Genomic DNA, 17,818 nt, shown 5'->3' on the forward strand with positions numbered 1-17,818 from the left:
TAGCTAGCCTTCGGTCGGAGATGGCCTTACCATCTCCAACTGAGGGGCTAGAGGGCCATAGGCCAAACATAGCTATGTGACAAAAAATCATCTCCAACCAAGGGGGCCAAATGACCATAGGGCCAAACATAATTTATTATTTTAATTGAATTAATATGGTTACTTAAATTAAACTACCTCAATAATTTTACGTTATGGATTGTCAATAATTTTTCGAGATGGAATCTCAATAATTTTACATCTCGGATTTCGAGTGCCACGTGTCTATGTGTGAGTACCTTTGCAGATTTCTTGTCGATAAGGAATCTCAATAATTTTACGTCTTAGATTTCGAGTGTCACGTGTCGATATGTGAGTAACTTTGTAGATTTCTTGTCGATAAGGAATCTAAATAATTTTAGGTCTCGGATTTCGAGTGCCACCTATCAATCTGTGAGTAACTCTCCAGATTTCTTGTTCATACGTAATCTCAATAATTTTTCGGATAGGATTTCGAGTGCCACATGTCGAGATGTAATTGGTTATGTGAAAATTTTATAGGATTTTTATCTGCGTGACACTTCTTATCTTCACCTTCCAATGTCCATAAATAGGGTGGATATTGGCTTATAATTCACACACCTTCAGCTTTGCCCTATCCAATATCTCTTTCAATTCAATCTCCTTCAATTAAATCTCTTTTAATTCAAGTTTGCAATGAATTGCAACTTTGGATCCTCTTCGGGTTCCAACTGGGGGTCCTCTTCCAATTCTGAATTGGAAGATAAATGGGCGCAGATAAGGCGAAAAGATGAGGAGTTCGATGAAGAAAATGAAGCATGGCGCAATACATCATATATGGCAGCCATGGCTGTGGTCATGGCTTGTTAGGCAACTGAAGAACAACCTTAATGAGGTGGTTCTATTGCTGGTCGCGGTTACAAGCCATGAAATAGAGAGATGGCGCATCTGAATCTTATGAACAACTACTTCAACCCCAACTCAGTGTACAACAAAAAGGATTCAGACGTCGCTTCTGGATGAAGCATCATGTCTTCGAGCGTGTACTTCATGATGTCCAACATGTCAATCCATGCTTTCGATAGAAACTGGACAAAGCAGGACGCTTTGGTTTCTCACCTCATTAGAAGGTTACTATTACACTCTGAATGATGGCCTATGCCTCCCAAGCTGATGTGATGGATGATATATATGGTATGTCTGAGTCTATATGCCTTGATACTCTTGCTGAATTCTGTGAAACAGTTGTTCAGCTTTACAAAGAGGAGTACCTCCATTAACCAAATCAAGCAGATCTAGAGTGGCTCCTTCACAAAGTTGAAATTCGTGGCTTTTCGGGCATGATAGGGTCATTAGATTGCATGCATTGGCAGTGGAAGAACTGTCCCACCGGATGGCAATGAGGCTTTAGCGGAAGATCAAGAAAGCTAACAATTATGTTAGAGGCGGTTGCGTCATTTGGCACATGGATCTGGCATGCTTTCTTTGGAGTCCCAAAATCCCAAAATGATATTATAGTTCTTGGTTGTTCACCCCTATTCAATAACCTGACGGAGGGTAAATCACCTTAATTTGACTACTACATCAATGGGCATCAATACAACATGGGGTATTTCTTGGCATATGCATCTACCTAAGTGGTTGACACTTGTCCAAGCAATTGCAAACCTTGTGAATGAAGCCGAAAAGTGGTTTACCTTACACCAAGAGGCATACCGGAAAGATGTTGAGAGAGCTTTCGGTATTCTACAAGCGTGGTGGAAGATCATTAAGGAACTGATAGGAGGGTGGAGTCGAGAAAATTTGGACTCCATCATTATGTCTTGCATCATGTTACACAACATGATTGTAGAGGATAAACGAGATGGGTATATTGATGGAGAGTCTGATGACGACCAAGAGGATCCACATAGGTCAAGAAAGGCTTATGCAAAAATATATGATGGGCCTAATTTGCCTTTGAATCCAAGAACTGGTAATATCTCTTTAAATGAGTACATGAGGCGCCATAGGATGTTATGTTCCCTTGCCACAAACAAGTACCTAGAACAGGATCTTGTTGCACATCTTTGGGCCAAAAGAAGCATCGAGTAGACGTTTAAGTTTTATGTTGTTAAATGTTTTTAAAAATGTTGCTTAAGTTTCATGTTGTTAAATGTTTTTTTTATGTTGTTTAAAGTTACTTAATGTTATTTAATGTTGTTTAATATTGAAAAATGATGTTTCATGTTACTTAATGATATTTAATGGCTTAGGTAGTTATAGGAACTGTTCTAAAAATCCCCGCCTAGCGCCGCCTAGGCGCTAGGCGGTTGGCCACAGCTCCGATTAATGCCTTGACATTTGAAAATTAAGAAATGATGCCTAGACCTACTGAGGTGCCCGCCTAGACCGCCTAGGCACCTGCCTAGGTTGTGACTCACTCAGATAGAAAATAGATAACTCGGCGCTAGGCGGTTGGCCACAGCTCCGATTAATGCCTTGACATTTGAAAATTAAGAAATGATGCCTAGACCTACTGAGGCGCCCGCCTAGACCGCCTAGGCACCTGCCTAGGTTGTGACTCACTCAGACAGAAAATAGATAACTTTCATCTTGCAAAGAAAAAGGCTAGAGCAATCAATTTAGGTAAGCAAAAATATACTTAAAAGAAAATTACGTTTTTATATTTTGGATGTTACAATATGATATGTATATACTTATTTAGTATTATGTTTTTCATTTGATTATTTATTGGTTTAAAATATATTTTCCTTAACGGTTAACGGCTCGGGTTATATTACCTGTTAATATTATCTGGTCGATTTTGGGTCGGGTCATTTTACTCGTTTATTTTAACCGGTGTTACATGACACGACCCGTTAAGATATCGGGTATGACACAAAACGACATGAACACGGAAAACACGACACGAATGCCAGGTCCATTCCACATTACTAGAGAAAAAGCCCAAATATAAAATGGAACAATAAGGTTAACCATATATTTGCTTGCCTTGTGCTTTTAGTACCATGTGCACTAACTAAATTTTCCCAAACTGATGAAACCCATAAAAGCAAAAGAAAACAACGGCATACAAGTAAAAAGCTAGCATGTATTCTTCTAAAATTTTCGCGGGCTTTTTGTAGTAAGACTTGCTATTAGCATGAAAATTGTTCGTGCATCCCAGAATAGCAGCTTATCCCACCTTTCTCTCTCTCCCTCTCCCTCCCTCCCTCTGATCGTCTGAGTCACTAACCTCTTTTTCTCTCTCTCTCTCTCTCGCTCTCCTTCTCTCTCAGAGAGGAGGCGTTTAAGTGGAAGGACCCAATATATTTAAAACAGATCTCTCCCTATCTATCTGTTTGAGTGTTTTCCATGGCTTCATCACTACTCTTGGCGTTCATAACATTGGTGGTGGTCATGATATCCATGGTCTATTGTGGGCCTGCTGTTGTTCTTCCTTTACGGCCGGCAGTCCCCATTTGTTATTCAGTCCATGATCCAACTGGTTGCATTACGCTAGTACATATTAATTGGTCGTATGGCTGTTGGTGCACTTAGTTTGCTGCTCCTTAATTAAGCAATTTTAATTAATTTTTCACTGTAGTAGTATTATCTTGTTCATCTTCAATTTTTTATGTATAGTAGCTAATGTTTGAATATGTAGGTTTTATGTGACGAAAGTAATGCTGGGCTCTCCGCCGAGAGAGTTTGAGTTGTTGTTTGAACCCGGTAGCTACGTGACGTGGACTCCCTGCAGGTCTTGTGTTGGTTGCCCTCGGTTTGTTGACGGGGTAAGTGTTTTTTTTATTCTTATTTTGCATGCTACAATTTTAACAACGTTGCACATTACTAATTCGTTTTGTTTATGTTTCATAGGTTGGTAGCTCATGAAGTTCTGATCACTGTTTATGACTTATGACTCTGAATTGGTTTATGCTCTCGTCAGAACAACTAGTGCACTTACAATATCACTTATGGAGACGGAGATGAGGTTGCCGGGTATTATGTTTATGATAAAATACATTTTGACATGATTACCCGGCAACTTACCTCTTTTGAATCAATTATTTTTGGGTAAATATTTAACATTTATTTTTATTTTTTAACAACCATCATACATTTTCTAGTTTATTGACACTTAATACTTCCCTTAGGTGCTGTCTTGGAAATAGGTGTACTACTTAGCTATGAGTCTAGCATTATCAGGTGGAGCGCCCATACAATGGCATACTTGGGTTTGGCCCAGGAGATGCATCAATTATTTCACAGTTGTCATCTCGGGGGTTAGCCCTAAATATCTTCTCCCATTGTCAGAGGAGAGATGGTAATGGAGGGGGCGTACTTGCTCTTGGGGAGACAATAGACCCGAGGATGGTTTATACTCCACTCATCCCAGCAATGTAAGTCTTTATTTTGTATGAATTTATTATGTGTGATTAACCTCTAACTAAATTAACTAACTCCTAATTGGTTTTTTAGGAATTATAATGTAGATCTTCAGAGCATAGCTGTGAATGGAAAGATGTTGCCTATCGATCCAACAATCTTTAGCACATCACGCGAACGAGGCACATTAGTTGATTAAGAAATATTGTTGACTTAGGTGGTCGAGGAAGCGTATGATGCTTTCAATCATGCTATAAGTTTATTAGGCTTTGGTTTGAATGAAAAATATATATGACATTCTAATATAGGAAGGAACACACACACACACACACACATGTTATTTATGTGTTATGCAAATCTCAGGGACCATTTGACTAGAAAGCCAAAAAATAATAAAGCTACACGGTACTTCATAAAAATTCACATTCTGACTTGTGCTATAAACCCACTCAATCCCAGAGGGCTTATCTAGTGCACAAGAGATTTTTCAATGTGATTAGAATAATGAGTGATACATTATGTGCATGAAAGTATTAGCACATAAGTTTCGGTATGATTGTATTGATACATAAGTTTCAGTACGATATATCGGTACAAAGTTTCGGCACGATATATCTATACATAAGTTTCGTACGATTGCATAGGTACATAAGTTTCGGTACAAATGCATCGGTACATAAGTTTCTGTACAAATCCATCGGTACATAAATTTTGGTACGAATGCATCGGTACATAAGTTTCAGTACGAATGTATCGGTAAATAAGTTTCGGTACGAATGCATAGGTACATAGGTTTCAGCACGACTGCATCCGTACATAAGTTTGGGTATGATATATCAGTACATAAGTTTCGGTACGAATGCATCAGTATGTAAGTTTCGGTACAAATGCATCGGTACATAAGTTTCGATACGAATGCATCCGTACATAAATTTTGATACGAATGCATCGGTATATAAGTTTCAGTACGAATGCATCGGGACATAAGTTTCGGTACGAATGAATCGGTACATAAGTTTCGGTACGAATGTATCGGTACATAAATTTTGATACGAATGCATCGGTACATAAGTTTTAGTACGAATCTATCGGTACATAAGTTTCGGTACGAATGCATCGGTACATAGGTTTCAGTACGACTGCATTCGTACATAAGTTTGGGTATGATATATCGGTACATAAGTTTTGGTACGAATGCATCGGTACATAACTAATAAATAAAACACTAGTCTAAATTTAAAATTAATATCTAATAGGATAAAATTGAAAAAACCAATAATCAAACTTTGAACCTAGCATAAAAAATTAAAAAATAAGAAAAACAAAAACATGAAAATACTGTAACCTCCATCTCCCTCCCTGCAATGCCTTAGATGAAATCTCCTCTTTCATTTTATAAAAAATGAACCTTAATAAATAACAAAAAAGAATGATTAGAAAAAAAAAGTGATACCAGGGATAGGATTAATACTCAGCGGAAACGAAACTGCTGTAATAAAAAATAAAAAAAATGAAACCGCAGACGAATGAAATCAAGTTGTTTGTTTGATTCGAAAAGCTAAAAAAAGCATAAAAATCATCAATGGCCTAAATCAACAAAACTAAAAGGATTTTGCAAAACGTAATTTAATCACCCTACATATATGAATAATAATATATGGCTTAGGGTTTTTTACATTTTGGCTTACATAATGAATATTCAATAGACTAATAGCTTGATTCGTTGTAGAAGGCTTCAAAATTTCATATCAATCCTATGAAAGTTGCAGGCCTCATCGACAAAGAGGGAGATGGAGGTTACAACAATTCGAATCAATAAAACTAGGGTTTCTTCCTTTTGAATTTTATTTTTAATTACCTTCCATATTTTATGCTTTTTGAATTTTATTTTTATGTTTAATATTAGTTAAAATCCACTTAAGCATCCATGTCATTTAATGAATGAATATGAACCTTTGGATGTTTTGTAAGCTAAAGGTTTAAAAAAAGTGTAAAAATATTTGTCAAAATGTTTGTCCCTTGATCCTATCCCACACACACACACACACACACACACACACACACACACACACATATATATATGGCTTCTATTATTGTGGAAACTTAATATTAATTGTCAAATAATATTTTTATTGTTTATGAGGATCAATTTATAATACATTAAAAATCTCAATAATTATTACAATCTAATTAATATTTGATCGTTACAATCAAATAATATTTGATCCTATCCCCACCTGTTATCCCGTCCAAGCACAACAACTTAAAGCTCGAGATCACATGAGGCATGTACGAGTCTTCAAACACAACATCAGCGGCCTCGTACACATATATGTGGTGTATGATATGTTTTTTTTCACATGCTGAGTAATTTTCTTTCGTATATTAACTTTTATTTTTGGTTAATTTCTAAGTATTATTAATTATATATCTTTATGTTCAAAGCTGGTAAATGTTCAAATTGTTGGAAGTATGCTCACAAAGCCACTCATTTGATGTAATAGCTTTTGGAATACTTATTGTATTAAACTTTTATATGTTTAATGAAGGGCAAAGCTTATTGTTAATCACTATTTATTGTATCTTGTGTTTAAGCAATAAGGGAATCCAAGGAATGTATTTGATCTAAGAGATAAGTAATTTAAGTAAGTTAGATTAACGAGACATTTCTCTTATGTTCATTCCTAAAACGTTCATAGCCATAGGATTGCCAATTGGGCATTGACAATCCGCTAAGGTTAGTATGTGTTATGTCGACTCAAGCGCGAGTATGACAAGTCTCAAGTCATTTGGTGTTGGGCACTAAGGCAAACACATAGGTGCTCGAAAGAGTGATCGAGTACACTGAACAACGATCAAAAGAGAGTTCGAACATACATGTCATGTAAAAACTCGAGAGTTGCAATATGCAAAGTAGTCCTTTGACCTGAGGCATCATAGATGTCTAATGGTTAGGTCCTTGATCTTTGATCATGTTAAAGGCATTCCATTGGAATGTCCATGACATTGTTGGGGTCAAGCTATCTAGTCGTGTAGGCATATGAATGCACAACAAGGGATCTCTAACCTTCCATGGTGGAAGGAGAATACTCTAAGATATGATTCGAAAGTCTTTGGCCAAAGCATATGAATATGACTTAGGAAGTTTGTTCCAAATCATATTCAATTGAATCATATAGATAAGTATCACATTGGATAGTAGACATGAAACAAACTATCACTCAAACAATGTGATTAAGAGTATTGCATTAGAGAAGGACCGTATTGCATTGTAGTTGTAACTGGATAGGTTCTCCAACCACTTTTACTTAGCTTGGGTAACCATGATATGCTGCTAGGTGTCACTCATGGTTTGTGGAAGCCCTAAAGATTAGCAAACACTAATTTTAAGGGAGAATTGAAATGTGGTTTCAATTCGCAATCGATTGTTAAGATTAACAATCACCCACTACCTCGGTAAATGGAACCTAATGGATCGTACACCGAATAAGGATGTTGGTGAAAAAATTAAATGAAATGGATAAGCAATTAAATGGTTTAATTGAAGAATGGTCAAGATTAATTAATTAGTTAATTAATTATACGAAATGTTCGTATTGGGCTTATATGTTGGTTTTAGGTTTCGGGGCCCAAAAGCGTTTTGATCCACAAGGCCCATTATGTTTAAGTTGTATGACAACTAAAACAAAATGGGCAAATTAGCCCAATAACAAGGTAAGGCCGGCCATTAGGGTGAGGGTTGCAAACTTGGATTAATTACAAGTTTGCCACTCACTTGAAATGAAATATAAAATCAACTTTATAGCTTTATTTCTCATTAGGGTTTTTCTTGGTGAAATGAGGTGAAACACTTTCTCTCATTTTCTCTAAAGAGGCCGGCCACTTAGAGGAGTTTTAGCTAGCAATCTATTCTTCTCTAAGTCATCCATTTCATCTTCACAATCACATCCTTGGTGAAGAGACTTAGAGACATCAAACTTTTGGTGTTTTGGAGAACAAATCCTCAAATCCTCAAATAAGCAAAGGAGCACTAAAAGGAGGAAAATCACAAGGAAGATCCAAGGAGCAAGGAGGTGACTTGAAGGCCCTCCACTTGGGTGAATCCCTTGTGTAAACAAGGATGAGCTTCAAGGGTAAAGAAACTCTAAATCTTACCTTCTCTTTAAATGTTGTTAAAGAGTTTATTGGTTCACCATATACTAGGCTTTGAAAGTCATGGGTTTTATGAATTGTTTTTGAATGCATGCCTACTTTAAAGTGTTAATAGTTTGCATATGTATTCAAATGTTCTTACATGTTCTTAGCTAGGACAAAATTTTTCCTTCAAGTGGTATCAGAGCCTAGGCCTAGTTTATGGTGAATCCTTTTGGGTTTTGTGATTTTCATGATTTGTGATTTAAATGTTGTAAATGTTACAAGCTTTGTTCTTGCTTTTGAATATAAATTTTGCTAGAAAATTTAGCATCTCAAATGTTGTAGATGTATTTCATTTAAGCATAAATATTGGAACTAAAATTTGGTGCCATGTATGTTGGGAAATTCGGCCAAATCCAAAGGGTGATTTTTTGGGTTCATGTTTGTCTTGTTAAAATGGTTTTAAAGTGACTTTTGGAACCCCTAAGTACCCTAGGATATTAGCCCTCTTTTGAGTGGTGAAAAATTGAGTTTTGGTGAGTGAAAACATTCATGGAGCTATTATGAGTTTTCATGAGTGTTCTTCAATGTTCTTGAAGTTCTTCCAAGAACAAAAAGTTTTGAAGTTTTGATTCAAAATATTTATGTTTTTCATAAAGTTTTGGTTTATTATTTGATGGGTGATGGTTATTGGTGAGAAATGATTAAATGGCTTGAATGTTTGTCATAGACTTTAAGTTTTCTTATCTACCCATCCAAATCACCTTTATCTCACCCACCAAAATCAACTTGCAAATTTTTTTTCAAAAATTTCAATTGTTCACTCCTTGGCCGGCCACCCTAACAAGTGGGGTACTTTTGGGGCCTTTTATGCAATTACATAAAATTTTGATACTTTTGTGTATTTGCACTTTGGCCCAAAAGTTTACGTTTTTACGTTAAGGCCCAAAAACTCTAAAGGACAAATTGTTTTGATCCTTTAATGATGTTTTTACATTATTAAAATTTTGGGTTCTAGTTAAAATTACATGAAGTTGTGGACTTTTGTGTTTTTCAAAGTGACCTCAAAAGTTTGTGTTTTTGCATTGTGGCCCAATTGTTGTGGTCATAGTTTCCTTTTGGCCCAAATAAAATGAGAACAAAATGGTTTTGTCTCTTTAATGAGAATTGGATTTTCATTTCATTTAGTTCCATTTAAATCAATTCTATGGATCCAAAAACCAATTGTTTAAAGTTGTTTTCTTAGTTAATGTGATTGATTAAGAAAAGGGTGATTATGAACCAAAGGCCTCGATAATTGAGCTATGTGATTGGCCGCTTTACATTATGAATGTTTGGGTTTGGTAGTGTAGATTTGAATGTAATTTGATTAATTCAATTTGTTGTAAATGGACATAAGTCCATCATTTGTGTTGTAAAAGGACATAAGCCCTTCTTATTATTTCATGTATTCCTATTTGTTTAATTGTATGCAAATTGGAATAGTTGGGTCCAACGCCCAATAGGAAATAACGGTTTAATTGGATTAAACGCGTAACTAAAATCAACAACTATCTACCTTAAACCCAAGGTCTAACACAAGGCTCGTGTTGGATCAAATCAAATGGTTCATAATCATCCTAAAACCTAATATGACTATATAGTCCATATGAGGATGCAATGCGTTCGTTAGTAGTTCCATATAGTCTCGCTTGTTTCAACGAAACAGTGGGAGTATTATATGCTACTAATGAAGGAAAAATTTTGTCCTAGCTAAGAACAAGTATGAACATTTGAATACACATGCAAGCTATTAACACTTTAAAGTAGGCATGCATCCAAAAACAATTCATAAAACCCATGACTTTCAAAGCTTAGTATATGGTGAACCAAAATAAACTCTTTAACAACATTAAAGAGAAAGAAGAATTTAGTGATTCTTTACCCTTGAAGCTCATCCTTGATTACACAAGGGATTCACCCAAGTGGAGGGCCTTCAAGTCACCTCCAAGCTCTTTGAATCCTCCTTGTGTTTTCCTCCCTTTAGTGCTCCTTTGAAGATTTGAGGAAATAAGGATTTGTTCTCCAAAACACCAAAAGCTTGATGTCTCTAAGTCTCTTCACCAAGGCTGTATCTTGTGAAGATGAAATGGATGACTAAGGGAAGAAGAGATTGCTAGATGTCCCTTCCCTTAGTGGCCGGCCTCCTTAGAAGAAAATGGAGAAAATGTTTCACCCAATTTCAACAAGAAAAACCCTAATGAGAAAATAGCTATAAAGTTGCTTTTATAACCTTTTCTTTGGTGAGTGGCAAACTTGTAATTAAGCAAACTTTGCCCATCCACCCTAATGGCCGGCCATCCTTTGTTATTGGGTTAATTTGCCCATTTTGTTTTAGTTGTCATACAACTTAAACATAATGGGCCTTGTGGACCAAAACGCTTTTGGGCCCCGAAACCCAAAACCAACATATAAGCCCAATACGAACCTTTCGTATAATTAATTAACTAATTAATTAATCTTGACCATTCTTCAATTAAACCATTTAATTGCTTATCCATTTCATTTAATTTCTTCACATACATCCTTATTCGGTGTACGATCCATTAGGTTCTATTTAGCGAGGCAGTGGGCGATGTTACTCTTAACGATTGATTGTGAATTGAAACCACATTTCAATTCTCCCTTTGATGATTAGTGTTTGCTAATCATTAGGGCTTCCACAAACCATGAGTAACGCCTAGCAGAATATCATGGTTACCCAAGCTAAGTAGAATTGGTTGGAGAACCTATCCAATTACAACTACAATGCAATACGGTCATTCTCTAATACAATACTCTTAATCACATTGTTTAAGTGATAGTTTGTTTCATGTCTACTATCCAATGTGATACTTTCCTATATGATTCCATTGAATATGATTTGGAACAAACTTCCTAAGTCATATTTATTTGCTTTGGCCAAAGACTTTAGAATCATATCTTAGAGTATTCTCCTTCCACCTTGGAAGGTTAGAGATCCCTTGTTGTGCATTCATATGCCTACATGACTAGATAGCTTGACCCCAACAATGCCGTGGACATTCCAATGGAATGCCGTTTGACATGATCAAAGATCAAGGACCTAACCATTAGACATCTATGATGCCTCAGGTCAAAGGACTACTTTGCATATTGCAACTTTAGAGTTCATACATGACATGTATGTTCGAACTCTCTTTTGATCGTAGTTCAGTGTACTCGATTACTCTTTCGAGCACCTATGTGTTTGTCTTAGTGTCCAACACCAAATGACTTGAGACTAGTCATACTCACGCTTGAGTCAACACAACACATACTAACCTTAGCGGATTGTCAATGCCCAATTGGCAATCCTATGGCTAGGAACGTTTTAGGAATGAACATAAGAGAAAGGTCTCGATAATCTAACTCACTTAGATCACTTATCTCTTAGAACAAATACATTCCTTGGATTCTCTTATTGCTTAAACACATGATACAATAAATAGTGATTAACAATAAGATTTGCCCTTCATTAAACATATAAAAGTTTAATACATTAAGTATTCCAAAAAGCTATTACATCAAATGAGTGGCTTTGTGGGCATACTTCCAACAACTAATTCATATTAACTTGGACCAATAGTTGTGATAGGCCCAAGTTCTTTTAATAAGATTAAAATGATTTTGATGTAGCCCAAAACTACTCCCTCAACAAACGAATATTAAGTTGATAAGCGAGAGATGTTTTGAACATCTCTTCGTAGGCCTTCCACCGTGGTGGGCTCTAATCGTTTGTGACTCATGCACCGGCTTCACCCTATCATGGGGGAGTTCAAAGTATGTGCTTACATCCAGGAGGAGTCCATAAACATATGATGAGGTGAGTGTAGGCAACGAGGATAGCCGACATCGTATCATCATGAGGCTATTCTTGAACCCCTTCACAAACTAAGCATGGTGGGAATAACTTAACTAAGTGCAATGGAGCCGACATCGTATCATCGTGAGGCAACATTCTCTAGAGGCCAAACGGATGGGTAATTACAAAAGTTGTAAATGAATAAAGCGTTATTCTCTCATCATTATTTTTGCTAAGCAACATCGTATCATCATGAGGTGGGATTGGTAATGGTGAGTCTCCCATACCCCGCTTAGAGTTCAAAATAACTCTCGAATTCCATTGAGGGATGTGGAATTTGCCAAAAATAGTGGGTGGTACTATTTGATTTAAGACCCAATCAAGTAGTTTTAAAACAAACAATCTAATACGATTTCTGTTATGTTATGTAGTTAACAACATGCCTAAAATAATACCCACCATTATACTTGACAAAAGGGGCCTTAAGGGCCAACGTTTCCTTGCTTGGTATCGCCACAGTGAGAATGCCTCAAAGGTGAAAGACATATTGTATGTGCTTAAGCAATCCCCTTCTCATGTACCTCCTACGAAACTAGCTTCAAAGGAGGAGTGTCAAAATTATGTTAGACACTATGAGGATGACTTACAAGCCAAATGCTTAATCCTCACTTCACTTGGTGAGGAGCTTATGAAGCTACATAAGCACATGGACACTTCTTGTGCCATGGTTGAAAGTTTGCATAAGATGCATGACAATGAGTTTAGTAATGTACGATTCTCAAATGTTTGTAGTCTAATGAATGCCAAAATGGCAAAGGGGACATCGGTCCATAAACATGGACAAAAGATGGAAAGGATCTTTCAAGATCTTCAAAGTTTAGGAACTTCCATCGATGGGAAAATGGCCCAAGACTTTTTCCTTGCTTCTCTCTCGGATGATTTCACTAAGTTTATTGTAAACTATAAAGTGAATAGATTTGATCATTCTTTAAACGAGATGATTGACATGTGCTGTAAATTTGAAAAAGGTTTCAAAATGGACAGTGGGAGTGAGAATGCAAACACAAGGAAAATGTTGCATAAGAAGAAGGCAAAGAAATCCAAAGGAACATGCTTTCATTGTGGAAAGGATGAACGTTGGAAGAAGAAATACAGGGTGCACATTGCGAGCCTTATGACACGAACTTTTGAAGAGACTATTTCTGTCATAGAGAGTTCTTTTACAGTGAGCTCCAATTCCTGGATATTTGATTCAGGAACTAGTCAACATATCTGTAATACGATGCAGGGACTAGCGGGGAGCAAGTCACTGCGCAATGGGGAGATGGTTGTACGAGTTGGGAACGACACTAAAATCTCTGCAAAAGCAATAGGCACCTACATGCTTAACCTACCCTCTGGGGAAGTCCTGGAACTTAAAAATTGTTTATATTTTCCTTCATGTATAAAGAATTTGATTTCCATCTCTAAGCTTTTACGAGATGGGCACTTAGTATTGTTTGACAAGATGAGTTGCACTTTATACTTGAACGGTCGTATTATCTCTCATGGTAATATGATAGAGGGACTTTTTCACCTAGAGACGAATAGTGGGATGCACTGTATTGCAGGCGGGAATACCTCAAAACCCAAAAGGGCTAGAGAAGAAGTTAACCAAGAAAAGATGTGGCATCTTAAACTTGGACATGTGAACCTTGATAAGATTCACAAGATGTCGAAAGACGGATATATCCGCCCATTAGGTAATGACCAGATGGGTACTTGTGAATGTTGCTTGAAAGGGAAGATGACCAAATCTCCATTTACTGGAAAAGGAGAGCGTGCCACTGAAATTCTAGGGTTAATCCACACTGACGTATGTGGACCTATGTCTACTACGTCGAGAGGAGGCTTCTCCTACTATATCACATTCATCGACGATCACTCTCGGTTTGGCTATGTGTATCTTATGAAGTACAAGTCAGAATCCTTTGAAAGGTTCAAGGAATTCAAGAATGAAGTTGAGAAGCAAACTGGGAAACAGATAAAGATCCTAAGATCGGATCGAAGGGGTGAATATCTGAGTAATGAGTTCCTAGATTATCTCAAAGAGTGTGGAATAATATCATAGTGGACTCCACCGGGAACTCCACAACTTAATGGAGTCTCTGAAAGGAGAAATCGAACCTTGATGAACATGGTTCGTTCTATGATGAGTTCCGCCGATCTACCAGTAACATTCTGGGGATACGTTCTATATACAGCAGCTTACTTGCTTAATAGAGTACCTTCCAAATCAGTTTCACAAACGCCCTATGAGATATGGCATGGAAGAAAGCCAAGTCTTAATCACATTAAGATTTGGGGTTGTGAAGCATATGTCAAGAAGCTTGAAGCTACTAAGCTTGAAGTGAGATTAGTAAGGTGCTATTTTGTGGGATATCCTAGAGAAACTATGGGATATGAGTTCTACCATCCTGACGACCAGAAAGTCTTTGTCGCCAGAACTGCTAAGTTTCTAGAGGACGAATTTGTTCTCAAAGGAACTATAAGCAAAGAGATGGAAATTAATGAGATTAATGATGAACCACAAACAAGCACTCGACAAGTTGACAACCCTGTTCCTGAACCCCTAGCTCCACGTAGATCTGAACGGGTTAGTAAGCCACCTAAGAGGTATGGCTTAGACAATGACTTTGCGGAATTGCACCTTCTAGGTGACAATGACACAAAGGAGGACCCTATAGACTACACTGAAGCAATGTCCGACATTGATTCAAAGAGATGGCAAGAAGCCATGAAATCCGAGATGGATTCCATGTATCAAAATCAGGTCTGGACTCTCGTAGACCCTCCAGAAGGTATAGTACCTGTTGGAAACAAATGGGTCTTCAAGAGGAAGATAGGCGTTGATGGGAACGTGGAGACTTATAAGGCTAGACTCGTAGCCAAAGGTTACAGGCAAAGAGAAGGGATTGATTATGAAGAAACCTTTTCTCCTGTAGCCATGATTAAGTCCATTCGGATTTTGCTTGCTATAGCTGCATACCATGATTATGAGATATGGCAAATGGACGTGAAGACGGCCTTTCTGAACAACTACCTAGAGGAAGAGCTCTATATGACTCAACCTGAAGGTTTCGTGTCCAAGTCTGAAAAGACTAAGGTATGCAAGCTTCAAAGGTCCATTTATGGACTTAAGCAAGCCTCCAGGAGCTGGAACATTCGTTTTGATACTGAAATCAAAACGTTTGGTTTTACTCAAAACGAAGACGACAATTGTGTTTATCAAAAGGTCGTTGGGGATGCAGTTGTATTCCTAGTGTTATATGTAGATGACATATTACTATTCGGGAATGACACTGCAGTACTTTCTTCTGTAAAAGTGTGGTTGTCCAAAACCTTCCACATGAAAGATTTGGGAGATGCATCTTATGTACTTGGGATAAAGCTCTATCGTGATAGATCCAATAAATTAATTGGATTATCCCAATCTATGTACATAGATAAGGTGCTAAGTAGGTTCCAAATGGAACAATTTAAGAAAGGTTTTCTTCCTGTAAGACATGGAATTCACCTTTCTAAGTCCATGGGACCTAAAACTCTTGAAGAGATACGGCAGATGAGTGCTATTCCTTATGCCTCCGCTATAGGAAGTCTCATGTATGCCATGATATGCACAAGGCCTGATATCGCATATGCTGTAAGCATTACTAGTTAATATCAATCTAACCCAGGATCAGAACACTGGGCAGCTGTCAAGAAGTACTTAAGAAGAACTAAGGACATGATCCTCATTTATGGAGGAGCAACAGAGTTGTGAATGGAAGCCTATACAGACTCAGATTTCCAATCTGACGTCGATGATAGAAGTTCCAACTCCGGATATGTATTCACTCTGAATGATGGGGCTGTTAGCTGGAAAAGCAAGAAACAAAGTGTAATTGCTGATTCCACGACGGAGGCAGAATATGTCGCTGCAGCTGAAGCCGGCAAAGAAGCATTCTGGATGAAGAAGTTCATTACTGAACTTGGAGTGGTTCCAACCATTACATCACCAGTAACTTTGTACTGTGATAATAGTGGGGCGATAGCTCAAGCCAAGGAACCCAGGGCTCATCAAAAGAACAAGCATTTTGATAGGCGCTTTAATATCATTAGAAGATATGCTGCCGAGGGGAAAGTCAACATCCTCAAAGTTGCCTCAGCCGATAACGTAGTGATCGGATGATATTTATATATATTTTTACTTCGAATTCACTCGTCTTTTCTTAGTTAGTTCCTTATATTTTTAAGCTATTTACGTTATTTTTGTGTTTATAGGATTTGTTATGCAAAGAAAATAAAAATAGAACAAGTGAAATTTTATGTAATAAATTCGTCAAAAGCAAATTTAAATTACAATATTGCTAATCCATTGTGACGCTAAATGATAAACCAATATTTAAACTATATATTTCATCCTTTTATAATTCTTTTCTTGTCTAATTTAGTTGGAAGCTTTAAGTATTTATGATACTTTTGATATATTGTGTTTGGAGGAGGTGATTTTGGGGGGGGTCTTGGAGCGGGAGAAGGGAGCTGCCCTTTGGGCAGCTCGCAGAAGGTCAGAAAGGAGAGTAGCTGCCTTGGCAGCTGGGGGGGAGAGACGTGGAGGTACGGGACAGATAGAAGAGGGCTGCCTTTGGGCAGCGTGGAATAGGAGAAACCGAGAGAAAGAGAGGGAGCTGCCCTAGGCAGCGTGTCAGCACGCAGAAATAGGCAGGGACAGGCGCGCACAGAAGGAAAGAACGCTGCCCTTTGGCAGCGAGGAAAGAGGAGCAGACAGCTGCCTTGCTGCAGCAGAAAACCGAGGAGGACTCGGACTGGGTGAGACGAGAGGAGAAGTCAGAGCAGCGTGGGAGCCAGGAGCTGACGTGGAGGTCAGGAAGAAGGCAGAACGAAGGAGGTCAGCGCACAGGAAGCAGAAACACTCTCGCTCTCGGTTAAATCTTTCCAAACTTCTCTTTTATTTCTGTTTTTAATAATGTGTAATTAAATTTATGTTGGTTAGAGGTTAATTCGAAACCATGAATATATTTGTAATATGAATTGATTAGCTTCGGTTGTGATTTCATAAGTTGTGATTTCAATTTACTTATCCGTTCGTATAAAAACTGATTTGTGTATGTTGGTTGAGAGTGCACGCTTAATTTACATGCATGAATTTGATGCTAGAATATAAGTGAATTTCACCTAATCGTTATGAACTTATTTTCACAAGTAGTAAAGGTTGCTAGTCACAATCACGTTAAGTAAATTCTTGGCAAGAGTATCATGCTTTTCATAGTTACGAATGCCTCGTCAATGCTTATAGTTTTCACAAAGTTTAATGATCTTTGATTGTATCTCTATTGTGCTTTTCACGTAGGGGACTTTTGAAGAATGTTTTGAATTGTTGTATGCGTTTTCCCGTCCAATTCAATAACTTAAGGAAAACTTGAAGATTAAAAA

The sequence above is a fragment of the Malus sylvestris genome, chromosome 1 (assembly GCF_916048215.2).
Source record: "Malus sylvestris chromosome 1, drMalSylv7.2, whole genome shotgun sequence".
NCBI classification, from domain to species: domain Eukaryota; kingdom Viridiplantae; phylum Streptophyta; class Magnoliopsida; order Rosales; family Rosaceae; genus Malus; species Malus sylvestris.